General features: G+C 30.8%; 1 protein-coding gene across 8 annotated transcripts in view; it reads right to left on the bottom strand.

Annotated features, from left to right (window-relative positions):
• Sp1 (transcription factor Sp8) overlaps positions 1-17624 on the bottom strand; it is a 127573-nt gene that overhangs the window by 90236 nt on the left and 19713 nt on the right. The gene's annotated exons all lie outside the window — the stretch shown is intronic.

Genomic DNA, 17624 nt, shown 5'->3' with positions numbered 1-17624 from the left:
GACTTCAGTGTTAAAATATGGATAAAAATTTTTCACTGTGAAAAATCTATGGTTTAATTTAATTTAAATGAAGCAAAGGGAAACAATCGTTAAAGTTAGAATATAATTCGCTCAAAAAAAATGGTAACTTAATATTTTTTTTTTGCTTTAAATTTTGATGTGAACAAATATAAACGTATTGCAAAACTCCGTTCAATGTTCGTTATAACGAGTAACTAGTTAAAATCGCTTGTATGAAAGTAATAATTAGTTTTGTTAAAAGAAATACAGACTAAGAAAAACAACAGGTACGAAATTTAAAAATAAGATTCAAAACACATTATTTTATATTATTACTAATTATAATAAAGCACTGCAGTAAATAATAAAATAAAACTTTTATTGTCTTACTCCATACTTTTTTAGATGCCCATATGTTGTATAAATTCTATACCACGATTTCTATAATAATACTTTTTGTAGAGTAAATACCATAATGGTTGCAATACAATAAATAAGTTTATGTTCGGTCATCGTGTAGTGTGCCTGTATTGTTAGGCCATATATACCTTTATTGCAACACCCGACATTTTCATTTACAATACTATAATAGTAACTGCAATTTTCATTTACAGGGCCAAATAGTGCTGCTATGCTTGATACTGGGTGAGCGGTAATATGATATTAAATTTACTTTCATGCTCAAATCATTTACTTTTTAAAGCATTTCTCTTTCTTTTCTACTTTGTTCTGAACTATTCTCAACAGTTACAGTTTTGCTATTTATATTTAATTTTTATATTTTATAAAAATATTTGGCGAAAAGCGTTAAAACTACCTTATTATGCTATGTTTTTAACAACAATCCGTTTTGTTCTTTATATGCGCAAAGATATCTGATAAAAGTACTGTCGTTAGAAGCATATTTTATTGGTTACTGATTTATATTAACTATACTACATAAAAATATTTTATTGTTTTGCAATTGTGGATCGATAGTTAAATGTGTTAAGAGGCGGGGAATAATCAACGTCCATGGCGCCTTAGTTCAGCTTTTACTGCAACTAAGGCGTTACTTTAAGTAACTGCAAATACTATCATTCGACGTGCACATGATGATTAATTTTTCAACTACCGATCTGCCATATTACTTCTTCTCAAAGGTACTGCATAGTTGAAGACAATAGTATTTATTTATTTATTATTGTAATTAATCTAAGATGTTTCTAATGCTACATGTTACATATTTTGTTACAGGATAATCGTTTGCGTGCCGCCTAAGATACAATTTTGTTTGCCAAGTACAAAAGTACTTCAGTTGTTTTTTACTATTGAATTTTACATCAACGACTATCAACTAATATTCCATTTTCAAAGCTTGCGGTGGAGATGGTGTACTAAAAAGCACTTTTTCATCTGTTAATAAAAAGTGTGAAAGACAAAAAGAACAGGATGATGGTATCGCGACTTATTAGATGTCTAAACAAGTTTACACCTTAAAATTCCAATACAAGAATCATAATAATAACAACAGCGATAAGGTCAGGCCAAAATAATAGATTATCGCATCTTATCTGACATTTTGATAAGTGGTGGCTCTAAAGTTAATATTACATAACACAAATAAATTGTTGAAGATTTTAAAAAGAGTCTTTTAATTTCATTTCATAAAAGCCTGTTTGAATGACAGATTTTGCTCACATTTATATAAGAAAATTTACTGGTCATGAAAAGGTAATTAGCTTATTCTGCGTAAGAAAAAATTAATAAATTAAACCAGTGAATTTGTAGATTAGTTCAACTGTTTCTTGAAACTCATAATTGTGACAAGGGGCTTCAACTAATTCATTCGATCCCTGCCTAATTTTTTTTCTTTACGAATATTGTTTGAAAACGTAAGGAAAACATTTTCCCCATTATCAAAAAAACAGAATTTAAAAAATATCTCTTCCCCCCCCTCAAACTACCCCTAGAGAACCCGGAACCATTCAAAATGATGAATGGAGTGCTACAGACATTCACCGAACTCTGGTGTAAATAAGAAATATTAGGAAATGTTAACGTCGAGCAAACAACAACGTGGAAATATCCATCAACCATCACGTGCCCTAGACAACGATACAAAAGCCGGCGGGAAAAACATACGAGTGGAAAACGGGCTTTTAGGAACCCGAAAGAAGGGGGAATTGACACTTGATTGGTAAAAATTTACTTCAAGGTCAGAGACCATCATGGAAATGACGGTGCTGTTTCTCATTGCAGAGAGCTAATGAAAGCGAAAGTACTATTTTTAATAAGATTCTTATTTGTGTTTTTAACAGTGCCTGACTATTAAAAACACAAAAACACGGCAAGAATCCGCTTCATAAAGCCTAACAAAAATGAACATGAAATCAGCAATCCATCTGTGTTGATGCGATCCACTGTCATTTGTGAATGGCGTTGAAAGCCCAAACTACTGACTACTCATATTGACAGTTTGGGTAATAAAGTTACCGGCAGTAGAGTTGTGGTAAGTTCAGATAAGCTAATGAGTTGTCAAAAGACATCTTATTAGTTATGAATTATGTAACAATTTCAAAGATCAACTAACTGACTTTAGCACTGCTTGTTGTTAAAAGGTCGAAAGAAGAGACTGCCATTTTTAATCTGATGTAAAGAGAAAATTTATAGTTTATAATTCGTATTGAGGCAAGGCGTTCACAAAAACCGATGCGGGGGAAAAATTTGAGCTAATTATAGATTTTTTTTTAAATATTTAACAAAACTCTCAAAAATAAGTAAAGGGGACAATTTCGTACGTGATCTTTTTGTTTTCTAGTGTATTTTTTTAAAATTTGATGTTGAAGAAATTAAGCAACATTCAGAAATACATGCTAGTCTACATAATTCTAAGATACTTATAATCTATGTCACATACTTATAATCTATGTCATATGACTCTTCTGATGATGTAAATAGAACTAAAACTCAAACAGCCAATAGCAATTTTACAGCAGTATTAACTATCCAATCAAAATGTATTGAGAACCAAAACTAACTCAGTTTGAATTAAGGTTTCACCCTGAAAATAACGCACTTGTTTTTTAGGTTTTGGTTTAAGTGGACTGCAGTCTGTCTGCTCCTTCTACCTCACTGCAAATTTATCTAAAATGTAAACTTTTTGGAATAGGCACAATTAATGAGCCAACTTGATTGTGGCCACAACATGTTTGCTGAAATAAAAAATGAAGATTTAATCTGCCTTAGCCTCCAATTTCCTATTCATTGTGGATCAACACTTCTACGCCATCAAAGTTCCCGCTGTTCATTACTTCTGAGTTTGTTTCTATTACATATATACATGCGATGAAAAACACTCACTCAAAAATAAATTTGATGTGTATGAAATTGAGAAATTTGAAGCTGTTCAGTTTGAAACGTAACATCTCCCATTTTGCTTATCGAAGGCCTCTCTATAACATTAATACTTAAACTTAATTATAAATTAATGTTGTAAAAATGCAATATATATATTCGTAAATACATGAAATAGAAAAAAGCAAAGTAATTTATAAAACATTCCTAATCAAACTCCAGGAGCAGTATTTCAGTTTTCGTGAAAGAACGATTGAATCTGACACCATTTGAAGCGCAAAACTCTGAGATTATTTTCGCTGAAATTTAATTCCATTCTTTTCGTTTAACAATTATCTCGAATAGAATACATACATCTTTTTAATTTGATTCACTTCTCCATCGAATAACTACTCTTCATTTCTCTAATCCTAAGTCATCCGTGTCACCCAGCAGGACTTCGACGATTATCCCATTTTAGCATCACGTTTGAAATACGGGGTGGGAAACATGGATATATCTTCTGGCACGTGCAGTTAATGGAGTATCGGATTGGTCATGAAGCTGTGACCACGTGATGGCCTATTAAGGGGGTAAATTCAGGGCTCTTGCGGAACCGACCGGTTCTGTTTGACTTTGCAAGAAGTAGCAAATTTGAAAGTACAGACCATCTTTTCGCAAAGCAGTAACAACTGAAATCACTTCAATCGAAAAACTGATTTACAACTCAATTAAAATTGCCACTGCTCTATATTTTTTGTAATTGCGAAAGGATGTGAGGGGCAAAAGTTCAAGCATCATGCTGAGATATATTCGGCAGATATACCGAAAATCATTAATTACTGTTGCACGTTTTTCATCTTTTACGGTCACCGAACTTTAAATATTTAATGTCAAATGCAATAAATTTCTTTTAGCGCAGTAAAACTAATGATTAAATATTTCGTTTCATTTTTGAAGGTTATGACCTCAGTGTTTCCCCAAAACATTCCTCTGCTTAGAAGAAAACTGGATCTACTCTTTTTTTTTTTTTTTTTTTTAATTTTTATGTTTTGCGTGAAAAATAATGTAACAATGTTATAATTTGAAATAACTTCACAAATTTCATTAGCTGCTTGGACAAGAGGCTATTATTTTAATTTCGAAATACAGAAATCCAAGATATTTTTCATCATACTATCTTCATCAATTCGCTTTAAAGTTAATATTAAAGTATATATTTAAGACTTAATAAGACAGCCTTCTGGCTGTGATTTCTCAGTAATTTAATACTTTCAGTTTTATTAAACATTTTCTTTAAACTTACATCTGTTGAGTTGTACCGATTTCCTTCTCAAAAGGCGATATATAGTGATGTAAAATAAGTTACTATGTAGACGCTTCGGAAATGCGTTAGAAGAACGTAGATTTGTAGTGCTCCTTTCGATAATGTAATAAAGAAAATAACTGGAAAAAAAGATTATGAAAAATATGATGACAATAAGAGTTACTGCTGCATAAACATAAATATTTCATAGATTTTAAACATCAGCGTTAAAAACTTTAGAATTCCGATCTAAATTATTGACATAAATAATTGACCTTTTGGCAAGCTCTCTTTATTTCCCTTTGCCTTTGGCGCAAAGAAATATTGTCATGTTGCCATTCTGTAAAATAAAATTTCTTCCTTTAATAAAAATCATAGCAATAAATTGCAATAATTAATGAATATAGTGAATAAATACACTATTTAACAATGCAGTCGCTAATGTAAAAGTTGCTGGATGGACTCCTTACTGGGCTCCAGTAAAAAAGCAATTTCGAGGAGCAATTTAACTCGGGTTTAAAATAATATTCTTCTGAAATACCTGACGTCTCAAAGTGCTTAATGTGCTTCGAGTGATTTACACAAAATAACCTGATAATACATTATTCTACTGACCAATTTCAAGCAGTTTATGTGTAGCGAAATATTTTCCTTCTCCATTATTAATGCAGCTTTTGGATAAATAAATAAAAATGAGGCAATTGGGGAGTTTGTAAAAGGGCATAACCTCTCTAAGCCTAACTTATTCGCTTTCTTTAATAGATCCGATGTTAAGCGTTAAATGAAAGTGCCACTCTTGATGTCAGAATGAATGAGCGTTTTGAGTGATAGCTCATTCACAGAGGATGAGGGACTACTTCGCTTAAGAACATAATCACGAAAATAAATGTCACGATCGGGCCCCTATATTTGCTTTGTCATTAACGGTTAGTTTTCAAATGCCTAGACATTCCGAGAGTGGTAATGCTTAGAAAGATATCATCTCAAGGTATTGCTATAAAACGTGTTAGATTTTAAAACTCTGTTCATAAGATTTGCTCGGAAATTGTTTTATATAACATTAATACAAATTTATATTTTATGTGTATATTATAAAATTTACTCATTTAAGAATATTTATTTTTGATGCAAAATGTTGCTAATTATTTATATATATATATGCACGCTCATATATGCAGATTAAATTTAGAATAAATATTATTTATGCAAATTCCTAAAAGTATGCTTTTATTCATGAAGAATTTGTTGTGTATAGTGAGAATGAAAAAAATCATTTCTTTATGTATGTATTTAATGTAAACTACGGACACTGTGCAGATTATTTAATGCGTTGTTAATTGTATTGTAAATGTAAAGGGTTAGTAAAAATTGCACCATTATTATTATTTCTGTTAGGTTAAATACTCTAAAATATAACTCCTAAATATTAGCTTATTTAAATAACCATATAAGATCTATAACAAAATTCTGTACTTGTTTTATTTCTCTCTCTCTCTCTCTCTCTCAATATGTATAAATATACATACAATGAAATTCTTTAAACTTCTCAAAGACAAAAATTTATTTATTCCTGTTCCTCAAAGCAGTTCCTTGCAAACATGAAATTAAATCTTTATATGAAGCTTCAAATCTCCAGTCATTAAATATGAAACAAGATAGAACCAATTCAATTTAGAAATTGTACAACCTAGAAAACATTTTACAAACGTACGCGTTTAAATTTTTAATGACTGAGGTAGAGTTTATATTATCGTCATTACAACTTTTCATTACGCCTAATAGTTTTTTTTATTTGCTTCAACTAATACTTATATAATAAAATATTATAGTTTTGTGTTTTGATGTTTCATTGTGTAAATATTTTATGTTTGTTAAGACGCTAAAATATCGCTGATTTAAGTTGTTCACGTAAAGATCAAGGAAATGATGACATTTTTATATAGTAGTTGAAAGAAAGTGAAAATAAAAAGAATTTTACTTTGCCTGCAAAGTAATTTCTCAATAAAATAAGATGTTACTGGAATTCATAAATCAAAATAAAATCTTACTAAAATTTCCTATTTTTATTATTACATTAATGATTCAACCAATAACATTATCGCATCACATTAGAATATACTAAAGAGATTTAAAATACATTTCCCGTAAATCAGTATATCATTTGTGTATAATTTAGATTTTATTTTTCCATAACATAATAATTCTAAAAGAATATTAAATGCAAATGTGGCCTAAGCATGTACAAAAATTATTTACGTGTATTAAGTACTTAATTTTATTCCAAAATATTTCACTTCTTAATTGAGAAAAGGTTAGGGAAGAGATTGTTTACCACTTAATATATCTACTGTTAATTTTTTTTTAAATTTGATAACTCTTATTTGATAACTGTTAAAACTGTCAATAAGGACATTTTAAAAATAAATAAATAAAATTCATTAAAAAATAAATAAATAAAATAGCAGCACAAATTTTGCTTCTTCATGAGGGACATTCTTATTAACGAGCTTAGATTGTTAACTATTATTTACTAATATTTACGCACTCATTTTTTTATGCTCCAGAATAAAAATATATATATCTTTTTTCTTCTTTCGTTCTTTCTCTCCACCTCTTATATATACATATATATATATATATATATATATATATATACATATATATTTTAATTTAAAGTAATGAAGAGCAAATTTGAAATGTTAACACTTTTCCTTTCACTTTTTAAACAGAAAAGATATTCAAATATTTTCAAAATTCCAGAATACCTGCTTCATTTTAAGTCATCTTGCACATTTAGTTTGTTCGCTGATTTAGATTAATGTACAAGTAATGTTATTTAGAGTATAATAAAGCAAAGTACGACAGTAATTATATGCACAAATTTCCCCAATTATACAGTTAAATACGTCTTTCATTAATTATTTAAAGTTAAACAATACACTTTGCCTATTCTTTAACAACAACAAAAGCAGCATAATGAGGAATATAAGGCAACCTATAGGTGATAATTAGAAATATTTCACTATTATTTCTAAAATTCTTGTCATCTTAAATTACCATCTCACTACTGGTTGCTATTTCCGTTGCCCAGCACAAAACCCGCTCCTGTCATCGTAAATGAAAATGCTCGTCTTAAGTGACATGTCTGACGTTCAGTTTGAATGATAACTGCAACCGTGACAACCCTCTCCAGAGGTCAAGAATTGCAATGAATGAGAGAATGACTTAAAATGAGTTACGAGAGAGAATTTGTATGGAGCGCATCTTTCTTCAGAAGATCACGAATTGGGTAGCCAGGCTCCCTCTACACTTCTCACCGTCAGTAATACTATCTTGTTCCCATTTCCACGAACAAGTAATTGAAGCCTATAAGGAAATTAACAGTGATAAGAAATTTGAGATATACTTAAAAGAAAATCTGGTTAGTGCTTAGGCCCACAAGAACCAAATCCAAGATCCTTGTTTTAAGACGAGCCCCCAAATCCCTCTCATAAATCCTCTTCATCCTATTTTGCTTTCATAAATGCAAAGAACTGATTTCTGAAAGGATCGTGCGTCAGAAATTGCGTCAAAAATTGTCTCAATCGAATCCCGCTTGCAAAATTTGCTGTTAAAAGTAAAAGTAATTTACTCTGTGTGGCATATGTTGCTCTGTATCTGGTGGTTGATGGAGGCAGTTACTAAGTTCATCGCCTAGTCTGGAACTCTTATGGATGGGTGCTCATAAGAAATAAGAAGACGAAATTTCTCTGCATACAAATCCCCTCTTGTGTCTGATGGAAAGGTAGGAGAGGCATTAGCTTTGATACTATCCTTCCGAATGATAAACTAAATATATTTCGAATTTAGACAACCTTGTAAAATCTTATAGTAAACCTGGCCGTTTCTACAGAGCTCTTAGTCATTGGGATATTTTCTTCTGAGATACTATTCATCAAAACTGGGTAGGTATTTCATAGTGGTAGGCTATACCTTTTAATTTAGAGCACAGATTGGTGCCTTCAAAGCAGTAATTAATCGTATCATTGATGACAAAAGTAAAAGCTGGGCAAGTATATGCAATATTTAGTGGGAACGTCAGCTATCATTCGGTCTTTTATAAAGCTTCCATCCTCCCGAGAAACCCCATAACCGAACTGCAAGGCATCATATTTTAGCCTCGCTTATGCCCCGTTATACCACATGTAAGATATAACCTATGAACCATCAAAACAGATAAAAACAAACAAAACTATCAAACTATCAAAACAGAAATAACAAAAAAGTGAATATCAAAACTATTTTTCAGTTAAGTTAGGATATTTTTATTAGTGTGCCCATTCATTAAAGTATTGTTTACACATTGCCTAAACGTTAAAGATATTGCTAATGAGGGAGAACCGTTTTCTCATCTATACATTTCATTTCTTCTAGTACTTTATGTTGATTTTTAGGAAGACAGTTTCAAAAATTATATCCCGCAGGAAGTAACGAAGTACAGATTTTTTACGGATCACGGAGAAGGAATACTAATTTTATCAAACATTGTGTTAAATTTAATTTTAATTAAAATTTAGGATATTAACCAAAACATTGGCTATTGCGAAAGTTTCCCTTTAATACTGGAGAACTCTAGATCTAGAGACTATTAGACCCCCCCCCCTTGAAGCAAGAAACATGATAAACTATTCAGTGCCTTCTTCAGGATTCGAAAGCGGTACTCCAGCTTGCTACTAGCTACTAGAAAGAGGGAGTACCGCTTGGTACTTGGTACTAGCAAGCGGTACTCCCGCTTGCTAGTTTGACGTATTAACCATTTAAAAGCAGGTGCAAGAGAGTTGCATAATTCCGTATGAAATGTTTAAAAATAATTAATAGCAAATCGGAACTATGTACCAATTGTCCTACCTCCGCATTTAGATAAATGCACATATCACCATGACCCCATATTAGAAACACTTGCTGTTTTAACATTAAAAATGTCTTTATCGAAATTTTTTAAAGCATTTGGATTGTTTTATTAGGTTATTCTGCCATACACTTATCATCTACGAGATTTGTGATGTGTTGCTAGTGCCTGAAACGTAATATCTTTAATTTATTTTTTATGGGGCTTGTCAATAGAATCAATTTCCAAAGCTCAATTTTCAGGCTTCTCGATTTCCAGAATATTACCATTAGGCAAGACAAAATATGTATCTTTCAGACTACAGCTGCTTAATGAATTAAGTGATTTAAAAACAATAAAAAAGTTTGTTAGTAATTTAAATTTCTTTGGTTTATTAATATGTATGCAGTGTGTAAAACTTAAAATAGACAACCAAGTACCCCTCCCCCCGCCCCTCCGGCATAACTCGAAAATCATACTTTCAGCTTATCGAAGACCATTCGTAAATTGTAGAAGCAAAACAAGAAGGGTTGACTAGCTAATTTACGGTATTTCTTCCCCTTCTTATTTGAATAATTTAAAATTCTAAATGATTAGAGTGTGAAATACGAGTAAACATTTTCCGAACTGTTAAATCAAAAGAAAAAAAAATATTTAAAATATAAAATTTTATTAATTTTTATAAGAAAATAGGTCATGATTTCAAGCGAAATTTAAAATTTAAATCAAGATTCATTAAAAATAACAGCATTGTAATCAATGATATTGTTAACATAAATATGATAGTTATGATAATTACATCGTTTAGCGTCAGTAATAAATAGTTTGAAAAATGTAATTATAGCGTATTCTACATTGTAGCATAATTTAAGTAAAGTATGAAAAGGTAATTAAAATATTAAAATTTTAATTTTATGCAATAGCATAGTACAATAATTAGAAATATTTAAGCAATTCTATGAAACATAAGTGTTAGATCGAGTTAAAATGAATGAATATATGCATCTCTTTAATAACTTTAAAGAATTAAAAAAATAATGCACATATTCGTAAAAATTTTTAAATGAACTTTAGTTTCTTTCAAAGAAATTCTTAGAACTTACTTGACAAAATATTATAACTTCATAGCCTAATTGCTATTTAAAATGTAACTCCCCATTTTTCTAAGAAATTTAAATAAAAGTCATCTGATTCAATGAATATTACATGAAAAAAGAACCCTCGTCTTGAAAGAATCAATACTGCCAAAAGAGTCTCTTTTATAAAGATTGATCCCTAAAACAAACTTGAAACCAGATCTGCCTTATTAAAATAATAAACATCGCCCCTCCCTGACACTCTGACGTACGACATCCGGCGCGTCCGGCACACGTCGCATCCGGCGGCGGTCTGATCAGCGGTGAAACGGGGTTGGCCTAGCACCGGAAAGAGAGGGAGGCATCGCCGCAGCGGGGACCTCTCATCACCCGTGTAAAGAGTGAGCCGAATTAGGCCTAAGCCCATCCGCAGTGATTGTGTTGGATTCGGGATGGCAGGGAGGGTGGGGAACTGGTTTTCGAAACGTTGGAAAAAGAGAAGGGGATGGGTTGAAAGACTGCGGTTTTACGAACCCAGGACGGAAAAAGGAAGGGGTGGCGAAAGTGATTACCCTCCCTCCTGCCAAAGTGCGTATTCTGTACCAATACGTGTTGCCATTGTATGCCAATATTTTTTCTTGAAGTATTTAAATAAAACGCACGGTAGCCTATCTGGGTGGTTGTCAGATGGTGCAGCTAAAGTGAAATTGATAAGGTCACAATCTGGAAGAGGAAACAATTCGAAGAAAACAATCTTATGAGTTTAGAAAACTTTCCTCGGTGTACTTTTAAGCAAAGATAAAAAAAAAAAATCTTTTGTTAAAATAATATCTTCATTTGGACTACGAAGACTTTCAGAAACTTTTTCTTGAAAGTAAATCAACTAAAGTTAAACATTTTGAAGTTAATTCCAGTTAAATAATAATAAAAAACATATTTACTGGTAATTTTGAAGTAATTTGTTTGAATGAGAAATGTAATAGACTCCCTGTCTCGTAAATTAATTATTTGTCTCAAAAGATGGATTTATAAAATCATTATTAAATTTTCGTTATTGCTTAAACAATTGCATTAAGAAATAAGATTAATAAAAAATTGCACCATTATGCAATTAACTTACGATAAAACTTAATATTAACGAATACTTTCCATCTCATCGGTAACAGAAAAATGTACAAATACAGAATAAGTAATATGCATGATATATATATCCACGTAAAAATTCCTAAACAAGGTAGGACTCTGGAAGCAATTGTTCACGTTTTTCACATGCTAAACATTGGAAGAAATAAGATTTATGTTTTTTTTTTTTTTTTTTATTATTTTATTTATTTTTTTTTTTTTTAATAAAGACATCGTAGAGACCTGAATTTTAAAAACATCACCGATTTTAAAATCCTTTAAATCTTTATTACACGGCATTTTTCAGGTTTTAGACTGTTGGTCTGCTGGTCCGGTTTTGAATATTTATTATTTTTTAATTCACTTTTTTACGTTGACACATTACGCAGATTCGAGTTTTAGAAATTTAGCGAATTCAAAAAAGCGTATTCATGAAATAATTCCAGAAATTAGCATCCCACCCTATCTTGAAATTTGATGATTCTACAATATTTTTCAAAATTTACGCAGAGCTACAAGGAGCTTGCTTTTGTTCAAATGCTAATTATTAAGAAATAGGAGGTTAATTCTGAATCTGGTTAGACAAACATTTTTATTAAATTTCCATCTTAAAAAAAACTCCTCCGTATATTAGACTTCTGTAAGGATGTTACTCAATACTAAATGGGAATCATACACTTCAGGATTTAAAGAGACATATATAAGTCTAAAGATCCTAGAATTCTTCCAAACGTTGTAAGCCAATGTTGTCAGTTATGAAGATTATGTTAATTGAATAAGGAAAGAGATATTTATGATATCTGTTTAGAGCAATTAACTCTTGAACATAATGCAGAAGGAATATAAATTAATTTATCAGCCTTTTAATTGCTGTTGACTTAAACTTGACCTCTGAAGCAAGTTCTTCTCATTGCATTTCACTAGACACGCCCTTAATGCCTCTCTCAAGGAAAATAAGTGTAAATGTAGGGAAATTAGATCATATGTATAACCTGAAAACAGAAGAGATAATTTTTTTTTAACATGAGAAAAATTCTACTTATTTTAAATCGGATGCAGAAATCTTATTGTTCTGATTTAAATTTCTTTGAATTTTCAACATTGTCAATTAATCTGGACTTCTAATAGCACAGACACATATAGGAGGAGAAGTATTTGAAGCAAATGATGTTGCAGAACATATGGACAATGTTTAGTTTCCGGGTGCGTATCAGCATAATGTTTAGATGGTTTTTCTGAATAAGAGGACAATTACATTCTAAATGCTATTAGTATATAAAATGCTGTTAATACATATTAGTACACCAGGATATAAAGATTATCAGGTTTTTTTAACAGTTGAAGGTTTCCGCATTTCATCTGAGACTTCTCGTATTTATTTAAGTCAAAAATAAAACAGTAATATCCTAAAACATTAACAACAAATCAACCTTAAAAAGCTATAAATTAACTAAATATTCGAACTTCGAAAAAGTACGTTTTAAGTTAATACGTTGAAAGAATAACGATAATTTATCCAAAGGAGAACTGAGAAATGGGAATAGCAAATGGTTCTCCTACCATACACACAGCATTTTGTTAACTGCAACTGTTTTATAATATGATTTATTTACAAAGTGTTTAATTAATTATATTGCTGTTGTTCATTTCTCCAGATTGTTGCAAATTACCCCATATTAAGATGCATTTTTTTCATTTACGGAAAAATTATTTCTTTTTATTTAATCATTACGATTAACTTCATGGAATATTTTTCACCCAAATTTAGAGCAAATGTAACTGTAGTTATCTATTTCTTTAACTAAATAACATAAAAAGCGCCTAATTCTAGCTATATATTTCAACCGGCATTCAATAAAATAATTATAAGTATTATTATTATTTGCAATTTGAAAAATCTCAGTTTACAGTCTAAATTAAAAACATTTTAAAAATTATTTAAAAAAGTTAGGAATGCATAGAAATTTATCACTTATCTTCTTAAGTTGAATAAATAACTCATAACTGCTGTTCGCAATTTATAAAAACTATTTTTTTACAATTGAATAAAATTAAAAATTAGTTAAAAAAAAGTTCTATATTAGAATCGCTGGCGTTCATGTTTTGCAATTTTTTAAATAAGCCGCAAAAATGTTAAAATATCTATTTAAATGTTGTATTACCATTTTAACAAAATTTGAAGAGGAAAAGAATATAGAGAGACCTGCAATGTTCAAATGTATTACCATCCAATTTAATCATCAGTTTTACTTCAGATGCGTGCAAATGTATATATGTAAGAAGAAGTGTTCAAAAATTTTGTAAGGAATCGGGATACCCCTTTTATTTATGATATTCAGGGTATAAATAATACTTGTTTAAAAATGTTGTTAAGAAGTGCCAATAAAATGATTTTTTAAAGGATTTACTTTGTTTTACTGAAAAGCAATGCACTTTTTTAATAACGAAAACAAATGAAAGATTTTGTACATCATCGATTGGCAACAAAGTTTATTTGCAACGGACAGGAAATTTATTGCAAATGGAAAGAAATAAGACCTTGATATGTCAAAAATGTATGTTCTAGTTCACTTCCTTTTTAATCAATCATTATGAAATTCTGATACCAGTCAAAAACTCACCAGATCGGATTAAAAGATATATCTGTGACATGGAAAACATGTGAGAGACTGAACTAGGAAAACATGTGAGAAAACTTTAGTTTTTGCTTGCGGATTAACACCAGAAAACACTGTAGATTTGTGTCTTCGTTTGGAAACATTACTCAGGTGACATACATTTGCATTGGTTGCTCTATTTACGAAGCAAAAGGTTCCAGCTATTAGGTTATCTAATATAAGATAACCTATTGCACAGACGTGTTTTATTCTTGTTGAGAAATAATATAGATATAATCTTTGTTGACAGTTTCAAGGAATTTTTTTATCCGATTATTTTGCATTGCTTGAATTTTTCTTACTCTTGATGAAACCCTTCGGAATGATGGATCACATTTAAAAGGATTAGCAGAGAATTTTAAAAGGATTTGTTCAATCAATGCGTTGCAAATGGTTTATTAAATTTTTTTAACATTATTTGTTCAGTTAAAATGATGGTATGTTTTATATGAATGCTTTACACGTAAACTTAAATGCAAATAGAAAAACCTAAATTTAATAAACATTGCGGTAACACTGTAGTTTGCGAAAGCTACAATTGCGATCACCTGAGGCCATAATTTAATAAGATGTCAAATTTAATGTGTCCCAGAAAGCTAATTTGACTATTGTATTTTATTATCTGTTTCCTTTACAACAATACAATAAACAACTAAGAAAATTTTGTTCTCTGTCATTATAAGATGACTGCCCGCTATTGGCCGGAGAGTGAAAACATCTTCCGCAAACTACGAGCAGATACAACCATAAGTTTGAATAGTTGAAATTTTAAACAATTATTATTTATTTTAAGTAATTACGATTTTTTTCTCCAATTGTTTGATAATAAGTTTACTTTTCAAAAGGTTAAGGCATCTGATTTAAAAGAAAATGTTATTAATATCACAAATTCATCATGTTAGCTGAGGAAGTCTTCTTCTTCAGTAAAATTAAAAAAAAAAAAAAAAAAAAATTAAAAAAAGTCTCTTTAGTAGAATTTAAAAAAAAAAATTAACTTCCTCACTAGAAATAATCCAAGATTTAAAATCATTACTTGACAAGGTAGGGAAAAAAAGATTTTTAGCACTCTTTTTTTCCCAAATCCTGTTTTCAGTTTATAGCATACTTTTATTATTTTATGGGTGTGTATCTTTAATTTTATAGAAATTTTATAATTTTTTGTTCAGTTTCAAGATATTTTATGCAATTTAATCTAATACCTTATAATTTTGAATTGTACTGTCCCTTCTTATCATTAACTCTCATCAGGATGTAAATGAGGTAAGTGCATTTAAGACAGAGTTTTTAGAAAGAAAGCCAGAAAGATAATTACACTCATTAAGACCTCTATGTGATTTTTTTATATACATTTAACAATAACAGGATATTAAACTTTACATTTTTAAATAACAACTACCACAAGAGTTAAGTGCACGGTATTCATCAATATCATACGAAATTCACCATCAAAAACGATCGTATTTGTAATGCCTAGTCCAGGTCTTTGTTATCACTTTAGTACTCAATTAAATAATTTCTGCGTTATTTAAATATCATCAAGAATGAAACCTAAATTTCATATTCATTGCTAAATTTAAGACTATCTCATTATTTGAGTTTCAACGGCTGAAATTGGACTTTAAGGTATTGTTCTAAATAAAACTCAAATTTTATTGGAATTCAAATACAATATTGGTTATACTGACGTTTCTGAAACTAATTAATTAAACATACTCAGGTACCCACATCTCCGCAGTACTCCCTTTGATAAAATATTCATTCTTGGAGCCATCATTCATGTAACAACTTTCATTCGTGTCAATTATATTCATGAAAATAGCATTAAAATTTTTCCTACATCATGTAAAATTATATCATTCCGGGGAAATCCCTGGAATTATTATCTGAATGCGATGCAGACCGTTGCACTTAGAAATTCAACTTCTGTCAACACTTCAAACTTTAGAAAGCTTATGCGAGTATATTAATTTTGATATTGCAATTATCTTTTTAACGCATTTTCTATTATTCTAAAAGTATTCATTGTACATGCAGCACACATACATATTTTTAGGTATTTAATACTTAAAAACTATTAATTATCATTCCGATTGTATGCTTTTCAGTATTTTAAAAAGCATAGAAAGGTTCAGAAAGGATTTATTTCAGAATGCTTCTCATAGATATTTATAAACGCAAGTTTTAAGAAAAGTATATTCTTCTCGAAGAATTTCCACATTATGACACATATGCTGCAATAAAATATCTTCTTTCTGGAAACTATGTTTTTTACATTTAAAAAATTCATATTTCCATATACTACAGATAATATATGCCACTGAGAGAACTTCTATTTGGAGATGCTTTTTTTTAAGTGGAAGATGGAATTTCTAACGGAACTTCTTTTTCAAAGCGCAGTTCCTACATGAACTGCATCTCTTCTTTTCCAAGAGCTGCAACCGAATTACGACAGATACAATCATTCATATTCTAGACTCCCAGTGCCTGAGAAACTACTATCTTCATTTCAAGGAATCGCTGGCCACAGATCTATCTACACACCCAGCCACAAATATTTACAACGAACTGAAAAATTGTATGCATAGATAAATTTTCTTCATCTAACCTAAAGATAAGATCAGTTAGTTGTTCGCCGACGAGGGCAGAAGGTGGGAAATATAATGAGATTACACAATAGGAGTGCACCCCCCGTCGGTGCCATCATTTTTTTTTTCCACCAGGGCGTGCGGAGAAGGGGAGGATGAGTTGCGCATTCGCAACACCGCCCGGGCCTGTGGAGGCCCAGCAAATTACCGTAAGTGGTCCACAGTCTCCCCCTCTTTTTCAGACAGGAGTGGCGTTTCGGATACTTTCCCGGTTGGCCGAGCAAAGCGTGTTAGTGTGTGAAGAAAAACTTCGCTTCGGACCGCGAGAATAATATAATAATAAGAGGGGGGGATAGCGAAGGAGTATAGCAAGAGAGATAGACGCTTTTTTAACGCTTTAGTTAACGTTATGCGGAGAAATATATTATTCTTCGAGCCCGTTCTTCTGCATTTGCAGTGCAGTATCCTTGCTTCGTAATATGGTGGCTGGTTAACTTCCGCATTAACCTTCACGAGCCGCGCTGCGGGAGTTAATGCATCTGATGACAGGCACGTGATTGCTTCAGATGCAATGGAATAGTGTAATCGCGTAAAGAAGTAAAGATTGATTAGTTTCTAGGAACATTTATTATACCACTCACTAAAATACCAGTGTTTTGAAACGTAAGAGTTGAGATCAGAATTTCAGCAATGGAA

The sequence above is a fragment of the Stegodyphus dumicola genome, chromosome 7 (genome assembly GCF_044657685.1).
Source record: "Stegodyphus dumicola isolate Sdum_Otavi_A_Nest chromosome 7, ASM4465768v1".
In the NCBI taxonomy this organism is placed as follows: Eukaryota; Metazoa; Arthropoda; class Arachnida; order Araneae; family Eresidae; genus Stegodyphus; species Stegodyphus dumicola.
This window is presented reverse-complemented; position numbering and strand designations above follow the sequence as displayed.